Raw genomic sequence first — 16,731 nt, forward strand, 5'->3', positions numbered from 1 at the left:
CGGATAATTTTGACAAGACCATGTTCGACTTTAAGATCAAGTTCAATCTTATCTAGGACTTTGTTGGTCTCTTCAGCCAACTGACATCGAGCTTTATAAGTGATAACAGCGGTCCGCTGGTTGGCCTGAGACAGCAATGCAGATAGGCGTTCCGCCTCTTTGGAGGCAATCTCCGCTGCTTCCTCAACGCGGCCAACCCTTTGAAATAGTTGGCTTGTCCTTCCTGCTGCACTAAGGCAGATTGAGTTTTTTAAGCTCATCATTTGCTGCGTGAAGCTGTCCCTCGAGTGCTGAAAACAAGAAATACCAAGGGGTTAAAACGAAGAAATAACAGAATCACACTCGATAAAACGAGGTTATACCTTCGACATTAGCCGAAGCCTCTTCATACTCATTAACAACTGCGTCCCGAGCCTCATCAAGAAAGTCATATTCGTCGGATAGTTTCTTATAATCCGTTTGAAGGTTCGTAAGAGCAAATTGACTCGCGTCTAAGTCTACCTGCTTCATTGAATCCAAGTGACGAAGATGGTTGACTTCGTCATTCATCTCCCCCATCCTTTTATGGAGTCGATACACATTCACTTCAAGATCTCTTTCAGATTCCACTTGGCGAGCAACATCAGCTCGAGACGCTGCTAGGGCTTTACTAAGAGCACCAACCTCACCCTAGCATTATCTTTCCTCGGAAAGATGCAGCATACTATCCCTAACCCCGGGGCCTAAGAAAGAACGAGCCTGTTGTAACTCTCCTTCCAAAAAGCGCACTCTAGCCTCTAAGTCCGAAGCATGTCCTCGAGCATCACGCAGGTTGTCACGCGTCCATAGCAGCGTACCATTAAACACGACGGTCATGATTGTACTTATTTTGCATATCAACCATCAGTGTTCGCTTTTCACGCCACTCAGCTGCTAAGGCGTTGTGCTCATCAGCACGAGCATTCCACTTTACGGCTTCGCTTTTCAACTTACCCACCAACTCTGCAATGCGGGATTTCTGTCGTTCCCTTTCTTTCCGAAGCCATATGAGCTCGGGGACTCCACCCACTGAAGATAGGGTGGGGAGACTGAGACAGAACACCAAAGTACAAATAGGGAATCACGAGGAGTAAACCAATAAAATACGAACCTGTGAGGGACGATACATTTCTGCGAGCTTGCTCCAATTCGTTGCGGATAGCAAAGTTCCGAACGGAGACTCTCCTCGCATTACCCAGCCGCTCCTTTTCCTTCAGGCGACCCCAGTTCACTTATTTCCATCTCGGCCGCAGATAGTTCTTCTTCTCTATGACGAAGCTTAGCCTCCAACTTTAAAGACTTTGCTTTAAAGAATTGGTATAGAACATGGTTACAATGTTCGCTCCTCATCATCTATGTCACAAACAACAAACATTATTATACCCAAGGGATCGGATATCGCGAAGAATACAATGTTCGTATATCATGAGGGAATCAGTACAAGGATTTACCTCTAAGACACGCTGCTGGGGAAAACCGTATTGGTACCCATCAGCTATGGCCATCATATCAGCAACAGAGGAGGGAGGGTCAACCACTAGGTTAGCTTCTGAAGCTCTCAGATTCTTCTCCCACATCTCAGCAACGCGGACTTCAGAAGACACTTGCATCATCTGACGAGTATAAGCGTCAGAATTCTTCTCACCAGGGACCACTGGGGCAGGGTTGGGGACGAACATCAGATTTTCTTCTTAAGCCAAGCCAAAATGGCATCTTCGCCTTCAGGCATTAGCGAGTAAGGGAAATCCTCTGAAGGAGATTCAACCGCAGACTTCCCTTTGGCTGTTCTCCCCTCACTCGCGCAAGTCTCGACATCACCAGCCTCAGTATGACCACCGCGTTTTCAGCCTGCTGACCGGTGGCATCTTCTTTACCAATATCCCCAAGCACATCCCAATCATCATTTGGGGAAAGCAATGAGAAGTCTTCGGCAAGACCCATGGCAGCATTCACATCAAAGGATTCCCCCGCGGAATATATCCTACCAAAGAAAATTCAGGGGAAATAACGGGCAGTACCCACACCAACAATATTATCGCCAACAGGGGCAGATCCACCCCCGCCAGTACCACCAACGGTAATATTACCCTCAGACTCACCATCACCACCCGCGGCAATTCTTCTTCTTCACCATCACCACCCGCGAACTTCTTCTTCACCATTACCACCTTCGTCATCAGGGTGAGAAGTGTCGGTACGCTCTTCTCCATCGGACATTTCTTCATCCTCAGCATACCCTTCGTTTACAGGACTCGTAACCTCCTCATAAACCTCACCTCAGCCTCACCGGTAACCACAGTAGAAGATTGTTTGGGTCCAAGTTTCTTCTTCTTCGACACCTACAAACCAGTACACATCCCCACAAAGGCTCATTTTTTCCCTCACTTCAAAAATGAAAATTATTTCAAGCAAGGAAAAAGGGGCAAATAGAATAGAGAATATAAGAAGAAACTATACCTTGGCAGCAGCAGCACTCTTCGTGGATGGGTAGCACCAGAACCCTCCTCCTCATCTCCATCAACGACATCAAGAGCGTAAGGAAAATTCATGCCCGCGAAATTCGGACGCCAAGGACAGAAATCTCCATAACGAGCAGGAGGAGTTTCACGAGGCTTGCAGTTTTCAGAAGGACGCCAACCGCGCGGACCAGGAATCCAACCATAAGCCCAAGGACAAACTACCTCAATAACAGTAGCATGTCATTCATAATCATGGTCACGCTTAATCCTTTCACGAGCACGAAAGAGTTTCCGTTTAGCAGATCCCTCAGTACCAGGAACATACTTCAGCTTGGCATCACTCACCTCACTCAAAAGACGAATTTCACCACGAGGAGCAGCAATGTTACGAAGACTAACACTCTATGGCTTACGGTTTCTACTGTTGACATAATCCCCAAAGGAACTGTTAAAGTTCTGAGGAGTGTACCACTCTCTCTCAGCAGGATTTGGAACATAGCAGGTCATCATAGTCTCTCCCTTGCTTCGCAGGTAACATTCCTTCAGTGCACGAAGATAATTCCCAGATAGTTGTGACACGGAAAGATTATGAGTGTTTGTGGAAGAGCCTTCGCGACTAGCCAACACGTCATAATAAAAGGAGTCACCCGACTTATATAGGGGAAACATGAGACCCGCCTCGAAGGCTCCAACCGTAGTCAATAGATGAAACTCATCAAACTGATACTTAGCAAGGAGATCGTAAGTGATATCATCGTCAAGGGCATAGAAGCTAACCTCAATATCTTGAAGCTCATGTTTTTCCTTGAACATCTCAAGATCAATATGCTTGAAAGTGACCTTCTTCTTACCAACTGAAATGCTGCGTATCACCGGGACAATTTCTTCTTCGTCTGCGGAATCAGAAGTATGACTCAATTCCGAAGCTTTTTCCTTTTAGAAGGAATATTTTTAGACGGATCAGCTCTCGACATAGTACCCTTGGAGTACTTCCCTTTGAAAGAAACCGTGGGAGGATGTGGCAAAGATTTCTGCGGAGGCACTGAAGGAGGAGCCATTGAACGAAGGGGCGGAACATCCAATGTTTCATTACGAGGAGGAGGAGCCCGCGTACTCCTAGAGTCATCATGAGGAGGATCCTGCGTACTCCTAGAATCTTCACGAGGACGAGAAGGGGCGCGGTTAACAGCATACCTAGACCCAGAAGGACCCTTCGGCAAATCCCCTTTCTTAGTAGGCACAGCCTTCGCACCAGAGGAAGATGAAACCCTATGACCCCAAGGATCTTATTGCGAAGACTTGTAAGGATCTTACCCAAGTGGAGATCTGTCAGAATCTCGACGCGGAGGGGATCTTGGCGGACTAGACGGCGGGGTTTGGTAAGGAGCCCGCGGACGATCATACATATCTACAAGGAAACACAAAAACAGTTTAGAGAAGAATACGAGGAGATCACTAAAGATCAAAAAACCCATAATTGAAGGTTCTTCCGGATAAACATTAAAAACCCTAAGAACTAAAAATAACCAGAAATACCCCATCAAACTTCAGGGATAATACTTAGATACAGACTCACAGACTTTGTAACAAAGAACAGGGGCAAGCATATATGCTTCGACATGTGTGTTCTTCATCACAAAGCCAAGAATACAGCAGCAGGAAACAAACGGGTAGATACATAGATAAATCAATGATGAGCAGCTAATGAAAAACCCCATACCTGTATAGAAGAGTACGACAAGCACCAACCACAGTCGAAGATAGGAGGATCGGAGATATCAAAAGCTAGTTGTCTGTGATACATGGGAAACAACAGTCGAGAGCGAAAGAGACAGAAAATTGAATGTTGTTATCTTCCTCACAAGAAAGACGATAATAAATGACTAAAGAACAAGAATAGAAAACAAAGAAAGGATGAACACTGACAAGAAGAGGATGAACATTGACAAGAAGAGGATAAAAGTTTTTTTCACATTCTCTTTCCTATTTATAAATCTAGAGAAGACAATAACTGTCCCTTGTACCAAGGAGCAGTTATGGGGAAATTTAATGCAAAGTGGGAAACGTGCCCGTATTTATAGGGGAAGTTATATCAGGAGAGATAAAACGTGTAGGACGGCCTTTCTTCTTTTAAATTGCAAAATACACCCAAGTCAGAAGAAGAGGGGCAAATTGTGTGTACACCTTTCATCATCCACCACGTGTACAGGAAGACACACGTGGAAGGCATGCAAAACAAGATTTCAAAACATGATAACAAGCATCTCATCAGAAGATTCCACCGGTCAGCAGATCTGACGGTCAGGGACAGAGGATCACAAAGGTATGATGGCTTAGAGGAGCACCAGATAATACCCCTTGGGTGTTAGTACACCCAATCCCGAGGAAGATCCCAGATCAACGTCTGAGAGGGAGTTTGACTGACACAGATGTGACCATACTAAGAGACACTTGTCTGACACGAGCAGAGATCCATCTACCCGTATTAAATACCAAAGAGATATACACGTGTCAATCAGCTCGTGGAAGAAGCGAGGATAACCCTTCGTATTCAAGTTTAGGCCGCAGCATATGCCGAAGACCTCTGCGTAATGGGCACAAAGCACAATAAAATAAGATTACAACGACACCTTAGAAGTAGGACCCACGTTCCAACCCTATAAATACCCCTCTCCACTAAGAGATAAGGGGTCGACCAATCCAGAGAAAAGATAAGAGAATATAAGAGAGAGAAATAGGAAGAGTAAGTGATCCCCCTACTTCCGCAGACCTATGTGTACTCTAAAGTCATTTGACTATCTTTGTAATCATTCAATACATAGTGAAACACCAGCCCCGTGGATGTAGGCCATAGTGCCGAACCACGTAAATCTTTGTCTCATTTATATTTCACCACTTTACATTCAACATTGAACGTCATGTGATTTACATTTATGTTTGATTCTCTGTTTACCCCTTTTATACGAACATTATTTATGATAATATTCGACTAGACAATGACAAGCCCGAAGGCTTAGAGTCGATGAATCGATATAATCATCCCTTTACATATACGACGTACAATTTCAGAATTAGAATGTATGCGAATATTGTTTGTGAACACGTGGATGGCTTCGAAATTTATGTGTTCACAAGATCCAAGTCAGGAAATTATTTAAAGTCCCACATTGCTCGGTCAGAAGGAAATTTATTAGCTCAAATACAACCTTTTATCACTTGACTTCCAAGAAAAATGATAAAATAAACGGAAAATGGGTCATTTGTCCAAATATTTTTAAATCACGGTTCAAATGGACGAGTAAAAAATAGTTTGGGTGAAATGGCCAAAAAAAAATAAATAATAAGTTTCATCCTAGCTTAAATTTAAAAAATAGCAAGGATGAAACTGGATACATCCTGTGTAAATTAAAAATAAGAAAAAATATTTGAAAATGGGCACGACGAAACTGGTTACATCCTGCCTATTTTACATTTTTGTCCATTTAAACAGTATCAAAATCTAACTGTCCATTTCACCCAGGAATTGTTGATTTTGGTCTTTTTAACCAATTTTGTGTAAAATAAAGCATGCACACTGCGGGTAGGGCTCCCATAAGTTTTTTTTGAGAGTTATTTGAAGAAAGAAGACGTGCTCATATGAGCTCACTAATAAAGCATGCACAATGCGGTAGGGTTCCCATAAGTTTTAAAAGTTCTTTGAAGAAAGAAGATGTGCTCATATGAGCTCACTCCTTTTGCAATGAACTAGTTCTATATTTATGAATTTCTTGGAAGAAAGAAGATGTGCTCATATGAGCTCACTCCTTTTGCAATGAATTAGTTCTATAATTTTATTTAATTCTGTTTCAGATTTCAGAAGAAACCGCGCCCATATGAGCTCATAAACGTTTCACGTTTTTAAAAAGAGCTGCACATTTTTGAATTATTAAGCTCCTTTTATTTCTGTCTATCAAGTATCAACTCCTTTTGCATTATTAGTACTTGGAATCGAGTTTAGCAACCTAGATGTAAAGTTTACGTATTCCGTTTATATCAAACTATCGGCAAAGTTATTCTATCATTTAGAACTAGAACTGAAATATGCGAATCAATTAAAGATGGATTACCTACGTACTTCTGTACTAGCTAAGGCTCATGTTTCGTGACCCGAAACCAAGTCACTAGAGTTTTGACAACCTCTATCACGAATCCAACAGGTGTGCAAGTCATGGTACAAAATTCAGGTTCAACGAAGCTGGAGAAGAAAGATGTCTTACAATGTTCATTTACACCAAGCATGGATTAGTAATGAAAGTATTATTTTATCTTTTCTATTTATTTTACAACTCTAGGTTGGGGCATGTAGGCCAATATCAGAATTTTATCTTTTCTATTACAATTCTTGCTAGGCAACGCTGCACCCAAAAGCAGTATGATGTCTTTTTGGCCAAAATCAGAATTTTTATCTGAGATGAACGCTTTTAATGACTTCTGTAAACTATAGAAATCAAAACCTTTAAAATCCTAAGCGGTGCGAGCCCCCACGTTGAATGGTGAATGGTGAGCGTCACTGTTGAATTCCTACAATCGCTCAGAGAAGAGGGTCACAGTTAAACCTGGAGAGGACACTTGGCGAGACTCGATTGGTCAATCGCTCAGTATACTGCAGATGTAGTCCTAACAATTTAGGGTTTTTATTTCTCATATACTGATACTTGGTTAATTCGCAGTCGGTTATTCATGGATATCAATTCTCTGTTCTCATGTTCGTCCACAAAAAATATCAGATGTTTTTCTAATGGTGTTGTTGACAAGAATGAGAAAGGCGAAAAAGATTGTATCTTTTGTACCACTATTCGTGGAGAGTCCGATGCAAGGTAATTTGATCATTTTTTCTTTGTTTATTAAAGCATGTATGTATGCTTATTAAAAACCCATGAACCAGAAACCATGTATGCTTATTAAAATTTATTTCACACTCTCTTGCACGGTCTATATGTATGAAGTATAGTTGCAGTTACAGGAAATAACACGATACTGAGTATTAGAATAACTCATTGATCTTCTGCCCACAATGGAGTGGCACATTTCGGGCATGTGAAATTTGCGTGTTCCAGATTTTGATTTAATAAGACCATCTTCTTTATTGGTACTAGATCGTTACCATTCAATATGACCATTTGTTTTTTTCCAGATTTTTATATGAACATGGAGTGAAATTGCATTTTGATCTTTCGTTGAATCGTGATCTGTAAGTAGATGCATGGGATGTCCTGTTTATATATATTTAGGCAGCATCTAAGGATCATGTTGAGATAACCTGTAGGTGTAAGATGGGAAATGGAACATCAATGCTCTTCTTTTGGTTTTGGTTTTGCAAACATGGCTACTGCAAAGTTGAACATAGTTACCCTGCATATACAATTCTTTTTAGGATAAACAAGTTCTGTTCCAATCTAATAAAATGGTTGAAAATATAGGTATTCTAACTGGGGACAAGGGCAGTGACAATGGCAATCATGGTAAGCATTTCGAAAAATGTCAATAATTCTTGGATAGCTGCATGACATCGTATGTTAATTATTAACTTACATGTAGGCTATGCTAAGAATGGGCAGCAATCAATTGGTGGAAAAATAAATAATATGCAGTAAATTTTTGACCTTAACACCGACCCACACAAGACACATTGTTTTTTGTTGTCATAATTGGGACCGATACGATGATACGATGACGAGTACATGCGTTGCAAAATGGACAAGCTTCACAGATAAATGATACTATATAGGATGTCTGGCTTGCATCCAGGAGTTCATGAGATGGAAAGTATGCTTTGCAGTCCAGCATGTAATGCAGATTGCGTAACGGACCCAAGGTAAATGGGCGCTACTGAAATGGTTGTCGTGGATTCCACGGGAACCAAATATATCTGTTGCAGGGTACGAGAAAGATGAGCTTTCACTATATGTTACTGTACCTATATCTGCTGAAACAGGTTACCATACTAAGTGGGGAAGATATTGGAGGGAACTCTAGCACAACATACAAAGTAGAAGAAATCGAAAATTTGACCTACAATTTAACATACTAGGTGCTGTGGATGCATGCTAGAGATGAAGCTTTTTTTTTTTTGGTGACCATTGTGGATGACTGCAACAATTTTACTGATAATAAGGCATGTTGTGGCTTGGCAGAGGGAAGCTGTCTAAAATGATATGTATAGGTATTGCTAAATTTTATCTTAATTACATATCTGATCAGAATCTCTTACTAATTTTTACAGTATCAATATTAAGAAGTTGGAAGAGAAAGCAATTTGTGTTCACTAGAATATGTAGTTTTGTGCAAATAATATATCTTTTTTATGCTAAAGTTGTTTGCTAAAAATTTCTGTAGCATCCTCTTTGTGCAGGTTAGCAAGTGGGATTGGTCCGTTGCTTTTTCTTCAATTCATTCTCTTTTTCTTTTTAGTTTGATTGCTTACTTAATTTGCTAACATTGTTGTGGTTGAAGAGTGTGTTCGAAGGTAAGTAAAACGAAAGTGTGTTTGAAAGATTGCTTGCATCCTATTGGTGCAGCGACTAATAACGTTTTTGGCTCTACAATGATTAACAGCTTCTTTTGATTAGATTCATTGTACACCGTCAAAGAAAATTCGAGGGAGGAACGACCAAATTTCGTAGTTAGCTTGACAATCTTGGCAAGAGATTATTCATAGATTTTGCTCGGTGGATACTATTCATTATTGGGTTAGTCTTTGTTTCTTTGTAATATGAATTTGGTACACCGTAATGACTAATTTAGGGTTCAGTATCACCACAAAGATCTATTGATCTTTCTCTTTTTTGAGTTTTCATTATCAAAATAATTACTTGCATTTCTCTTATTCACTGATCATCCTCTGATATGTATACGTTGTAAAATACGTTGCTTCATATGGCAGAAGTTTGTTTTAAAGGTATTCACCAGCATTTGAGTGTGATATGATGTACATCGTATAATTTATTAATTGACCCATCTTTCCGTTTGTGTTGTTACAGACGATTTGCATATCGATAGCAGTTTTGATCAGATTTATTTGAATAAATCTATGAAAATCAAATGGATCTATACTCTTCGTTTCCTGGAACAACTTTGGCAATGGATGCTAAAGGCTGGGTTGTTCGTTCTCTTGGATTTTCTTAAGTAAGTTCTATGTTCATTGGTTTTTCTTAAGTCCATTTTATGTTCTCTAACTACGTTTTTCTTAAGCATGCATATGGATTTACAAATTTTTTATTATCTTTTAGTAAGGCAACAGTAATATCGTTTTTTTTTTTTTGCTCGGTAAATAAAATTACATTAAGGAACACTAATATCGTCGTCATCAGTCTTCTATGAAATGCATCAGTTTGCAAGGATGCATTTGGTTAATTATCCTTCTTTAACTTTCCTCCTGGTAATTTTATATCTCTCATTATTTTCTTCATGCCCTTTTTTCTTTCTATCCAATTTTAACGGGGACTGTTTTCATAGTCTTTTTGTCTTCTATCCGTTTACGTTGCTTCTAGCATCTTTCATGCTTGACATGGCTGAAAGTTTGATCCACGATATTAAATGTAATTATTATGAGAAGTTCCGAGACTTGGTTCGTAATGCTACCTTAGGTAGTATATGGGGTAGAAGCAGGGTTTCATCGGGGGAATAACTCCGCCAGAAAGTAAAAATTTGGTAAGAGTCAAAAATGGACATGGATCAGCAATTTTGCTTATTATATCTTATTCCACTACACTTTTTGCTAATTGGATCTTATCTCTGCCACTACAACAGACACAGATTGGCCGAAACTATGTACTTGGTACTCCCAAAATAATCTTAAGCATGCATCGGATGGGGCGAGGCGAAGCCGAACCACACCAAATCAAGAATCCTAATCACGGTGCCTAGGATGGTTTCGAGTCCGTCCGGGCGTAGCACATTTAAATCATCTTTGTTATATCTTATTTAGCTCTCCGCCACGTACAAAATTTTGAGATCATTTAAATCAACAAATCCATCTTCTAAGTTCAGTGGTGGTGGTCCTGACTTATCATTGGACGTTTCTGTAGGCATAACAATACAATTCAAGAATACATTCTGTATGCATAACAATACAATTCAAGAATACATTGTGTAGACGGATCGTTTCTGTTTGCATAACAGTATAATCAAAAATCAAAAATGCATCGGGACGGGGGCGAGGCGAAGCCGAGCCATACCAAATCAAAAATGCATTGGTATGGAGGCGAGGCGAGCCACACCAAATCAAAAATGCATCGCGAAGGGAGAAGGCGAGAACAAATAAATGGTTTAAAGAAAGAAAAAACAAGTTTTAGGAGCTGCCCGGGCGTAACACGGGCACAAAATCTAGTATGTTAATGTATGGATGGTGCTATACTTTGGTGCTTGATAGTGAAAATCATATTGACCAACAAGTTTGTTTTTCACCGAGCAAAAACCAAAAAACTATTACCTTCTCTAATGAGATGTTCCCGGTAAATTTCACGAAATTTTCTAGAAGCTATTGATGTTCTGAGTAATGAGGCAAGGGTTTAATGCTGCGGAAAATTGAATTGAAACAGTGGATTTGATTCCGATTCCTAGATCTTTACTTGCAGCTTCAATCTTGATGTTATATTTCACATATTGGAAAAGCAGACATTACTCCAGCTAATCCGAACAACTGCAAAAATTTCTTCAAATCACCATGCCGACTCCTTCCTCCTTGATTATTTAGTCTGACTAGTCAGTATTTATTATATAACGTGAAATCTTTCTTGAGCACTTGTCATCTATTCATAACCAAAAATGTAAAAATGTCCTCGTGATAGGTTCCATGTGCCTGAATGGTTTCAGAGCATGGAATTACAGCTTTCTTCATGGACATGAAACTGAAAATTATACCCGATTTTGGTAAAAGCATTTGTGGATGTTTCATTCGAGGTCATACACGGTCAAGTTACAATTGCAAACAACAAGCTCTCCAGGATTCAAAAGTTGCTGGATGCGGCAACCAATATCAAACCCAGGCCAGAGTTTTTAATTAGTTTTTGGTAGGGTTGCTGGATGCGGCAACCAACATCTAACAGAAAATTCCTCTTCAATCTAAGCTACTGGAAGAGACGCAGCGGCCCTCCCATTCAAACTATACCCTGCGATGTAATAAAAGAGCACTCAAATCAGAAAAGCTTTAACCATTGAAATTAGTCAAAAACAAAGAACATTAAATTACCACTCCATTTACAGTTTTACAAGGCTTCTACTATATAGCTAAGGACATTTTATTTATGAAGTCCAGCTTTTCTAGTAGTGAAAGGAAAAACAAACTGGTCCCTATGCTTAACTGGCTTTATTTGACTTCACTGCTGAATCTCGACATGCTTTCCAATCGCCCTTATTGAATTTTACTTAGTATTGGACCAAATCAAAATGTATTTTAAAATACGTCTGTTCTCGTTCTGTCCGAGGAATCGCTCTCTTTTTCTTTTCTTTTTGTGTTGTCAACGGTGCAACAAACCCGTTGGCGTAAGGATGTAACATAGTCAAAAACTTGGTTTTTAGTTTATTTTCTACTTCAGCCAAGATTTGGCTACAAAGTGTTGCCCCACTGAGTAGATGCAACTTTTTTAAATGTCTTTGCAGCCAACATAAAAGTTATGGGTTTGTGAAGTTGTTCAGGGGACTCTCCCTCAATGGGGAGATCTTAGGCGAGCTCCCTTCCAAATTGCAAGCAATGGAAGTCACTAACCTAGGCCATGACCCTTAATGATTAGACATAGACCCCATCCAGGTAAGTATGATTCCAAGCTGCACTTCAACCTCATCTTATAATTTTTTAATTATCTTAGGCGAGCGCCCTTCCAAAGTGCAATGGAAGGCTACAAATCTGGTCCCTGGAAAATGCAGTTTACAGAATTAGTTGCAGTATAACTGCATTAATAGTTCTAATTTTTACACTCGGAAACTTTTTGGTGTTAGATACTGAGCCTGGAAGGCTGGAACGACAGGGTCCGTAACATTGTTTCCTGAAAATTTAGTAATTGAGTACCTGAATTGGTACTTGATTGCCAGATGTTGGGCCGTGTAGACCTATAATCTTCTTGCAACATTGCGCCCAAAAGCAGGATCTTTTTGACAACATCTCTGGGCAAAAAAGAAATCAAATTTTGGGTTTGGGATGATCACTGTTGGTGACTTCTGTAAACTAGGCAATTACTCTCCAATGCAGTGATGCGGTTCATATCCAAACGGCTTTATCTTTTAGCCATGAAACAAGCACTAGAACTTCCTAACAAGAATTGTGCAACTTCATGGATCCAAATCCGCTGTAAACAACTCTTTATCTCTCTAACACTTTCCAGAGGTTTTTCATCTTTACTTCGCTTCTAGTAAGCTTTTGGATTCTCCATCGTTGCGATTGATCTTTGTTAAGTTTGTTTTCTAGTTTGCAAACATAATTAAGAACTGCATTTTTCCTTAGATGTGGGACAAAAGATAAAACACTAAAACATTAAGAATCACGAATATCCATTGAATGAAATAAATCCTAAGTATTAGTTGAAGTCCAGTTAATATCTTCACATTTTTCCATTAACCAGGCCATGCACAGCAATAAGCCGGATGACGAAAGAGTGATCAACATTTGGTTCCACCACCAAAACCAATAACATCATCTCCTAACAAAACTCCTCCGCTCGATTGTTTTAGTTTCAGTTCTGCGACAATTCTTCATGTTTGGACATCCACAATTTGATGTGCTTGATTGTGCAGTGGAGTTTGTCAGGTGAATTCGCACATTAGCCTAGCTCAACATGCGCCCACGAGAGTGCGAGACATGGGGTCCTACCGTCCTAGCTCCAAAAACGAATTCAACCATTAGCATTAGCATACCTCAAGCCAATGACTAATTTATTAGCCTGCCAAGGCGTAGAAAAAAAGCTAGCACTTTACGGAAGAATGGGAAGGCCAGCCAGATTTTTATTGAACTCTTTCGAAAAGAAACTTCATTTTCTTGCTAATATCTGTAGTAGTCAGAGAGGAAGAATTCAAAAATGCAAGTTAGCATTAAAAAAGTAAAAAATTCAAAGTGTGGAACAACCAACAAAATGAAGAAGAAAATTGATTATTTTGGTTGGTTCAAAAAACCAAGTCAAGTAGCAACAATTTTCTCAGAAAACTTATAATAAATCAGGTCGTTGTAGTATAGTGGTAAGTAATCCTGCCTGTCACGCGCCCGGGTTGGATCCCCTGCAATGGCGTTTTTCTTTTTTGCTCAACTCACTTTTGCTCTTGTAAACAGCAATTGTCTTTTTCTGAACTTTCTGCATCGTTCTTGAAATCCTCAAGATTTTTCTTAGCTTCTTTACACTCAGCTTCAAGTTGTTTATTCAGCTCAATATTTTGGTGTTTTAGCACCAAACAGCATAACTTCCAATTGTGTGTATCTGATTCATGGCTTCAAGGTCTTCTAGTTCTTGTATCGTATCTTTAAAAAACTGCATCATCACCTGCCATGTGCTTCTTCAATTTCAAGGCTTCCAATCTCCCTTCCACTACTGCAACCTCAAATTCCAATTCACGTTTGGCGTCTCATCTTCAATCCCAATGGAGTTGTGATTTTAGATAGACGCTCGGCTCTCGTTTATGTGCATTTTGATGTCCTAATGCTTATATTCATATTTCATACACTCTTCTCAAAAACAAAAAACATTTCCAATCTTCCAATGTTTGAGACCTGGGTTGCACGGACGCTCCGTTTTTGGAGTCGTGTCCGCGTCCGATTCGCGTCGGACACAGGACGCGCGTTAGACGCTGACACGACGCGTGTCTGACGCACCAATATGCGTGTCCCGCGCGCGTCTTATTTGGACGCACCGATGACTCGTGTTTGGAACATTTTTTTTTCATTTTCATTTAAACTTCTTCCTTTATTTTTACTATTATGAAGAAAGACAAACATTTAGATCAATCATTTAAGTCTTTATTAGGATTTTGTAATTGGAAATAACATCACATATATTTTTGGTTGGGCATGTATTGTTCTAAGAATGCATTTTGATTGTGCCATGTGTTTAATAGTGATAATTGTTTGACCTTCGACGTGTATAAACAAACAATCTCTCATTTTCTTTTCAAATGTATACACATGTAGCATTATTTTCTAATTTTTAGGATTAAAACACTTGACTTTGTTGTATAAATACATAATTGTATATATAAATAATATATGTATTTAGGTGTCCACTCCTAATTTTTTGGGAAATTTGTAATGTCCGTGTCCGCGTCTACGCGTCCGCGTCTGTGCAATCCAGTTTGAGACTCTACCATCCATTTAGGGCCTTAGGGGATGCCTCCAGTGTTATGCGGCCCATGTAATGCAAATGGGCTTTTGTAGTCATTGGTGTGGTGATCTTACATAGGGGTGGGCATGGGCCGGTATGGACCGGTTTTCGCCTCATCCGCATCCAATCCATTGCATTACGGATTTCAAATTTGACATCCGCATCCAATGCATATCCAACGGATGGACGGATTGGATGCGGATAATCCAATAGATTTATTTTAGTTAAAATTTATAGTAAAGAAAATAAGCTGACACAAATGACTCCTTATAAAACCTACATATCCTATATATGTATACAAATATAAATATGCCATGTACAACACCCAAAGCAAACATCTTAAAAATTCCTAAATGATCCATAGTATTTTCTAGAATTATATAAATGCCCTTAATTTAACGGATATGGACGTCCAACGGATTTTCAAGGTTGCATCCGGGCCCAATCCGTTGTCCGTTGGATTTCAAAAATTCCATCCGCATCCAATCCATTAACGAACGGTCTAGACATCCATCCGCAAATGAAAGGTTGGTCCCGGATTTAAATCCGCGGATTAGGGGCCAAATGCTCACCCCTAATCTTACAAAGCTGCTTTTCTCGATTGATTCTAAATTTTCTGATGACTTTGGTTTTCTAAATCTTGTAATCCGGCACCAATGATCTAGATTTTACATCTTGGTGTAAATTTTGGATCACAGAGCATGTAAAAAGAAACGTATTAGATATTATTAGAACCCATGATAAACATTTGAGTAAAGACTCCGGCATATACTGTTACATGTCCTGTAGGGTAAATTTCATTTTTCCCTTCTGCAATCCAGAAGACCAAAAGTCAAGGTTTTTAATACTTAACAGTCAACTAAGGTCAGGCAATAAATCAAACTTGGGATACTTCTTATCTCAATGGAGAACCTTAATCTTGATTTTTTTTCTAGTATTAACGATCGAACTCTAGCCATCTTTGGACCTTTCAAACTCCATTGAGTCGGACTGTCGGAGTAAATGCAAAACAAGAAAAATACAAGCTTGACTCTACGGCTGATTACTAATGTTTCTGCTGCCCAAATACAACACTAGCTTCTTGGTCCAGTAATTACATGGCTGCTAATGAGGGATACCATCTTGTTTGGGGGTGTACCAAGCCCTTACCAGAATATTTGTTTTCTTATATGCAACTTGGTACACCCCAAGCAAAATGGTACCCCCATTAACAGATTGGCCAGTACGTTTTGGTGTTTTATTCTTGTAAATCGAAGGTTTGGTGTCAAGACTTTCGTTGGTGCTTTGTCAAGATTTCTTGTATGCATGTGCAGATTGTTCAGTAGTGAATCCTGACATCATTAGCGGCTACCCTGAAAGAATTAGGGGCGACACAAAAAGATAAAAAAAGGTCACCCAAGCGTAAATCTAAGCTACCCCTTATCGAAATGAAATTTTACCCTCCATAATCTGTAGATAAAACAACAATCGGTAGTTTAATTTATTAATCGGTAGATGCTAGGAAAATCGAAGGGTAATATGTACATATGTAGTTTTAAAGTTTTGTTATTTTGAAATAACCTACAATCGGAGGGTATTTATTTACCATGTCTCCCGATTGTGAAGTTACCCCAAAATTGAAATTTGAAAAAATCTCAAATTTTTCGAGTTTGGGAGCTACCATAATCGGTAGACAATACTACAATCGGTAATTAAGTTTGATATATGTTGGTTTGTGTTACGAAAATTATAATCAGTAGTTAAAATGGTAGTCTCCTGATGTTCTTTATCTACCGATTGTGTTTGTAGCCCAAAATTCAAAATTTTCAAAAACCAATGAAATTTTGAGTTCTCTATTTTCACAATCGGTAGACTCGTGATGTTTATTACCCTACTGATTATACAATCGGTAGTCTCGTGATGTTTCATTATCTACC

General features: G+C 39.4%; 2 long non-coding RNA genes and 1 pseudogene across 5 annotated transcripts; 2 read left to right on the forward strand and 1 right to left on the reverse strand.

Moving 5' to 3' along the window:
• The first annotated feature begins 6,356 nt into the window (after positions 1 to 6,356).
• Positions 6,357 to 8,656, forward strand: LOC113293679. 2 transcript variants are annotated; one of them, XR_003332457.1, is made up of 5 exons: positions 6,357 to 6,770; positions 7,187 to 7,333; positions 7,937 to 7,978; positions 8,055 to 8,331; positions 8,452 to 8,656. It is a non-coding gene; the product is annotated as an uncharacterized LOC113293679 (long non-coding RNA). The 2 variants fall into 2 exon arrangements; XR_003332456.1 differs by having other exon boundaries at positions 6,357 to 7,333.
• A 49-nt stretch (positions 8,657 to 8,705) lies between these two features.
• On the forward strand, positions 8,706 to 11,066 carry LOC113293677. Of its 3 annotated transcripts, none has more exons than XR_003332455.1 (4): positions 8,706 to 9,205; positions 9,497 to 9,641; positions 9,803 to 10,166; positions 10,266 to 11,066. It is a non-coding gene; the product is annotated as an uncharacterized LOC113293677 (long non-coding RNA). The 3 variants fall into 3 exon arrangements; XR_003332454.1 differs by having other exon boundaries at positions 8,706 to 8,982; positions 9,072 to 9,205; positions 9,497 to 10,166; XR_003332453.1 differs by having other exon boundaries at positions 9,497 to 10,166.
• Positions 11,067 to 12,138: 1,072 nt separating this feature from the next.
• Positions 12,139 to 12,272, reverse strand: LOC113300808 (annotated as a pseudogene).
• Positions 12,273 to 16,731: the final 4,459 nt, after the last annotated feature.

The sequence above is a fragment of the Papaver somniferum genome, chromosome 7, assembly GCF_003573695.1.
Source record: "Papaver somniferum cultivar HN1 chromosome 7, ASM357369v1, whole genome shotgun sequence".
In the NCBI taxonomy this organism is placed as follows: domain Eukaryota; kingdom Viridiplantae; phylum Streptophyta; class Magnoliopsida; order Ranunculales; family Papaveraceae; genus Papaver; species Papaver somniferum.